Raw genomic sequence first — 5263 nt, 5'->3', positions numbered from 1 at the left:
AGGTTCAACACTACAACATATTGGCACAGGCAGTAACTTTCTCAACAAAACCTCCAAAGCTCAGGAAATTAAAGCAAGAATAAACAAGTGGGATAACATCAAACTAAAAAGTTGCTTCTCATCAAAGGAAACTATCAATAACCTAAAGAGGAAACCTACAGAATGGGAAAGGATCTTTACCAGCCACCATTCTGATAGGGGGCTAATATCCAGAGTATACAAAGAGCTCAAAAGACTCTACACTAGCAAAACAAACAACCCAATCAAGAAATGGGCAAATGAACTAAATAGACACTTCACAAAAGAAGATACAAAGGGCTAATAGATACATGAAAAGATGTTCTTCATCACTGGCCATCAGGGAGATGCAAATCAAAACTACACTGAGATTCCATCTAACCCCAGTCAGAGTAGCAAGCATAAAGAAATTAAATAACAACAAATGCTGGCGAGGATGTGGGGAAAAGGAACTCTTTTACACTGTTGGTGGGAATGCAAACTAGTTCAACCACTATGGAGATCTGTGTGGAGATTCCTAAGAAAGGTGGGAATAGATCCACCATATGATCCAGCTATACCACTCCTGGGTATCTTTCCAAAGGGGTTGAATTCAGAGAACTACAGCAACATATGCATACCTATGTTCATAGTAGCACAATTTGTAATAGCCAAAATATGGAACCAACCCAGATCACCATCAACAGATGAATGGATAGCAAAACTGTGGGAAATACACACAATGGAATTCTATTCAGCCATAAAGAAGAACAAAATTATACCATTTGAAAGAAGATGGAAAGCCCTGGAGAACATTATGTTAAGTGAGATCAGCCAAGCACAGAAGAAGAAGATACATATGTTTCCTCTAATATGCCCAAACTAGGAAACACAAAGAATACCAGTGGGACTCCAGATATTGAAGGGGAAATACTAGCTAAGTTTGGATGGTAAGATAGGAGAGGAGGAAGGCCGGTCTTGATTAATAAGGGTCTACACTTGAACATGTGTAAAATTATGAATAAGACATGGTTAACCTGGACAACCATTGGTGGGAGGGGGGAAGGGAAAATGGGGGCGGGAGGGGAGAGGGCACCAAATATAGTGTAAATGTATACTATTTATGTTCAATAAAAAATTGTTATAAAAAAATAAAGATTAGAGCATAATATACCAAAATAAATAAATAAATATAAAAGTATAATCTTAAAAAACAAATTATAATTGATATGATTTTTAATTTAGTCACAAACAGATATTATACAAAAAACAAAGCCTAAGGAGTTTAAACCTGAGTCAGTAGCTACACTAGAGCCACTGTGTACCACAGGCAGGCACTGCAGGAGACACAGGAGGCTGCCGTAGGTGTGTATAGGTGGTAGGACCAGACAATAGAGAGTGTTTCTTGTCTGTTAGCTTTTCACCCTAAATTGCACCTTGCTCTTTCTCTTTGGTATCTCTCTGGAGAATATTTAGCTTCAGAACCTTCTATCTTGCTGCATGTCTGCAGCCAAGCCTCACCCCCAGTATCTTTGTCATTTTAATTCATGCTTGCACAAATTATTGCCCCTGTGCTCAGGGCATCAACACTTAAAAAATGTGAGAATTCCTAAGTATTTACTCTCTTTAGTGCCTGAGATATACTGTTGGTTTCATGTGTACAGGCAGAAGATACAAGATGACTAGATCTGGGAGCCATTATTGCTCATGGCACACATGCAAGCAAGTGCATAGGCATGTGTTCTGTTTTCCACCAGAAATGTTATTGGTATGATGCAAAGTGGTGCAAATAGAACTTTTATGCATGGAATATGAGGGTCATTTTGAGGAGCCTAAAGATTCAGAGCCCTCAGCACAGTGAGTTTTATTGCATGCAAAGCTTTCCAGCACTTACCTCAGAGAGAGAGAGAGAGAGAGAGAGAGAGAGAGAGAGAGAGAGAGAGAGAGAGAGAGAGATTGGTTATTTTTTAGATAATTGAAGAAACATTCCAGAATGGAAGCTTATAAACTAGTTGTAGAAAAATAAATTGAAAATCCCATGTAGAATTGTCTCCCAGCAGAGTATAATACTCTCTTCAAAATATGTAAGTGTTGGTATATCTATTGTGGAGAATAATATGGAGCTTCCTCAGAAGAAATTAAAACAGAATTTTCATGTTACGCAGCAGATTTTCTTCTGATTGTACATCCTAAGTTTTGTGGAATCAGCACACCTAAGAGACAGCTGAAATTGCATGTTCATTGCACCATTAGTCTTAACATGGAAACCATGTAAGTCATAACATTAGCCAAGACATGGAAACCATGTAAGTCATAACATTAGCCAAGCCATGGAAACCTTGTAAGAATACATACATACTATGGAAGAGGATTCACCCATAAATGTAAGAAAATCCTCTCATTCACAGTAGTATTGATGAATTTAGTGAACAGTACGCTAACTTAAAAAACCACACAAAGAAGTCGTGCCAAGAGCCTGAGAGCATGCAGCCGCCCGGTGCTATCTGTTGTTTCCACCATCTGGACGCATTCTGCTCGTGAGGGGGTCACCATGCCTTTGGCTAGAGATTTACTACATCTTTCCTTGGAAAAGGAAAAGAAAAAACATAAAAAGAAACTGCTAGGTTAAAGTCCAAATTCTTATTTTTTGGATGTAAAATATCTGTGTTACTACAAGAATACCATGGTTTTCAGCCATGCTCAGACAGTGGTTCTTTGTGTAGGTTGTTCAACAGTGTTGTGTTGAACAACACTGCAGACAGGAGGAAAGGCCAGACTCACAGAAGGTTGTTCATTTAGAAGAAAGCAACACTAGTGATGCAAGCAACTTCCTGGGTTTGTGTTTTCTCAGAGAAAGCCTTATGTATTCAGTACTTCTAGTTAATCTTCTATGATAATGTTATGTTTTGTAAGGTATACAGCAATGATAATCTTATTTTGATGTTAGTTTTTCAATAAAGTTTTGATTATGGACATATTAAACACACAAAGACATACACTGATTGTTCTGAATTACACAAAACCCTAAAAGAGTTGAACTCATATAAACAGAGAATAAATAGAGGTTACCAGGGGCTGATTGGTTGGGAGAAATGCAACGATGATGGCCAAAACATACAAACTTTGCCGGGTGTGGTGGTGCGCATTTGTGATTCCAGTGCTTGGGAGGCTGAGACAGGAGGATCGCACAGGTTCGAAGCCAGCCTCAGCTACTGAGTGAGGCTGTCAGCAACTTAGTGAGACCCTGTTTCCAAATAAAGTATAAAATAGGTCTGGGAATGTAGCCGGAGGTAGAAAGCCCCTGTGTTCCACCCCCAGTACCACCAAAAAATAAAATAAAATAAAATAAAAACATAAACTTTGAGTTATAAGATGAACAAGTTCTGGCAATCCAGTGTTCAACACATCTGATGATGGATATTGTTCACAGTAAAATACCTTTGTCTCAGTAATTTGTAGAACAGCATCCATTTACTGTTCACATTATGGAGACTGGAAAGTCAAAGATTAAAGAAGCAAGAAGGTTACATATCTCATGAGGTCCTAGTCTGTGCTTCAAAGATGGCTCCCTGAGTGCTGTATCCCTGGATGGGTTAAGGCACAAGGCTGAATTCACTCCCACCAAACTCCTCTGGTAAGGATACCGGTTTTATTCATGATTATAGAGCTCTTCACAAATGAACCCCTCCTTAAGGGCCCATATTTCCTAATAATATTGTCCTGGGGATTAAGTTTCAACATGAATAGTGCAGGGATTCATACCATAGGAGATGAATATTATAGGCATTCATACCATAGCAGATGTTATTTAAATTTATAATCATTACACAATATATATGTATATATATAATCATCACTTTGTACATCTTGACTACATTTGATATTTAATTATCAATTAACATTTTAAGCTATAAAAACAATTTATAAAATAGAACATGTGAATCACTTACCTGATTAATGAAAAGGCTCATTGAAAATGTTTGACACCAAAAGAGACTTGAATTCTTTGGTGATACAGGTTTGCTAGAAAGAGAAAAATTTAAAAAGAAATGGAAAGTTTTTTACATATTCTTCACAGAAAGACCAGCTCTTATGGTAAAGTGAAGTTAATTTGGAGGAAAAAGTAACTAATGATAAAAGAAACATTCAGATATCACTGTTAAAATCAACTGAATCTTGTTACCTTTTTGTAAAGTAATTAAATTTCTAGTTACATAACAGAACAATTCATAGTATATTACCCATTCATTTTTTTTTTAATGGTACTGGGGATGGAACCCAGGGCCCTTCTACCTCCAGGCTATACTCCCAGACCTATTTTATATTTTTATTTGGAAACAGGGTCTCTTAAGCCAGCTGAGGCTGGCTTCGAACCTGCACGATCCTCCTGTCTCAGCCTCCCAAGCGCGGGAATTACAAGCGTGCACCACCACACCCGGCTTACCCATTCATGTTTTAAATATAAATTATGATGTTTTAGAAGAAAACAAAGAACAATCTCTTTAATCTTAAAATAGTGAAAGATTTAGAAAATATAACAAGAAATTTGAAGTAGAGGGAAATGAACAATGAAATTGTATTAAAATGAATAACTAGTCTTCATTAAAGATAAACACAGAGAGAAAAACAGATGAACAGACTAAGAGACTAAGAGTGAGTCAAGAAAGACTTCCCATCCAACATGTGTGAACTCCTTCAAGTTGGGTGTGGTAGTACACAGCTGTAATCCCAGTACTTGTGAATCTGAGAAAGGAGGATCACAAGTTTGAAGAAAGGCTCAGAAAAGTTAACAAGACTCTTACTACCAATCAGCAAGACACTGTTCAAAACAAACAAACAAAAAAGAATTGGGGGTGTAGCTAGAATGGCTCTGGGTTAAATCCCTAGGACCACACACAAAAGAAAAAAAAGAAGGAAGGAAGACCTTTAAATAATGAGAAAATAATAGATAAAAAATAACAGACTCTTATAAAATAGGGAACTAAATAACTAAAATGTGAAAAAGTTAGATTTATTAGAAATCACAAAAATGCAAAAAAGCCTCATGTTTTCATAAAGCAATGGAGAGGGACCAAAACAGAAAATATAAAGTATTGGAAAGAACCTGGGTACGTCCAGAAACTTATACCCTATTGAGTATGAAAATTGTGATATTTTGTAAAACTGTTTGGAAATATCAGCTAATGATGAAAAAAATCTAAAACCCAACAGGCCCACTGTACTAGTGTGTTCATGTGCAGCAGAAAATTGCATATGTGTAACCAAA

General features: G+C 37.0%; 1 pseudogene across 1 annotated transcript; it reads left to right on the top strand.

Annotated features, from left to right (window-relative positions):
• The first annotated feature begins 2548 nt into the window (after positions 1-2548).
• On the top strand, positions 2549-2812 carry LOC308268035 (small ribosomal subunit protein eS27-like; annotated as a pseudogene). The gene has a single exon. The product of its transcript is annotated as a small ribosomal subunit protein eS27-like (transcript).
• Positions 2813-5263: the final 2451 nt, after the last annotated feature.

Source organism: Muscardinus avellanarius (genome assembly GCF_963383645.1).
Source record: "Muscardinus avellanarius genome assembly, chromosome: 10".
Taxonomy (NCBI): Eukaryota; Metazoa; Chordata; class Mammalia; order Rodentia; family Gliridae; genus Muscardinus; species Muscardinus avellanarius.
Note: the sequence above shows the minus strand (reverse complement) of the source record. Positions and strands in the feature narration are given on the sequence as shown.